Genomic DNA, 372 nt, shown 5'->3' with positions numbered 1-372 from the left:
AAACCATGGTGTGGACAAAGTCTCATCATGTCTTTGTATCTTTCCCATGCTTCGAAAAGAGACTCGTTATCTTTCTGCTTAAATCCATTTATCTGGGCTCTTAACATAGTTGTTTTGCTTGGAGGAAAATATCGGGCAAGAAATACTTTCTTCAACTTATTCCATGTGGTGACTGAGTTGGAAGGAAGAGACTGAAGCCATCTTCTAGCTTTATCTCTTAACGAGAAAGGAAAGAGACAAAGTCGAATTGCCTCTGAAGTGACACCATTAGCTTTAACAGTATCAGTGTATTGGACGAATACGGATAAATGAAGGTTTGGATCCTCGGTAGGATTTCTAGAAAATTGATTCTGTTGCACTGCCTGCAACAGC

The 372-nt window shown here is 39.8% G+C and overlaps 1 non-coding gene across 1 annotated transcript; it reads left to right on the top strand.

Moving 5' to 3' along the window:
• LOC127116203 (small nucleolar RNA R71) lies at positions 1-107 on the top strand. Its single transcript, XR_007801174.1, has one exon. It is a non-coding gene; the product is annotated as a small nucleolar RNA R71 (small nucleolar RNA).
• The last annotated feature ends 265 nt before the right edge of the window (positions 108-372 follow it).

The sequence above is a fragment of the Lathyrus oleraceus genome, chromosome 1 (genome assembly GCF_024323335.1).
Source record: "Lathyrus oleraceus cultivar Zhongwan6 chromosome 1, CAAS_Psat_ZW6_1.0, whole genome shotgun sequence".
In the NCBI taxonomy this organism is placed as follows: Eukaryota; Viridiplantae; Streptophyta; class Magnoliopsida; order Fabales; family Fabaceae; genus Lathyrus; species Lathyrus oleraceus.
The sequence above is the reverse complement of the archived record's forward strand: the minus strand, read 5'-3'. Positions and strand labels throughout refer to the sequence as shown.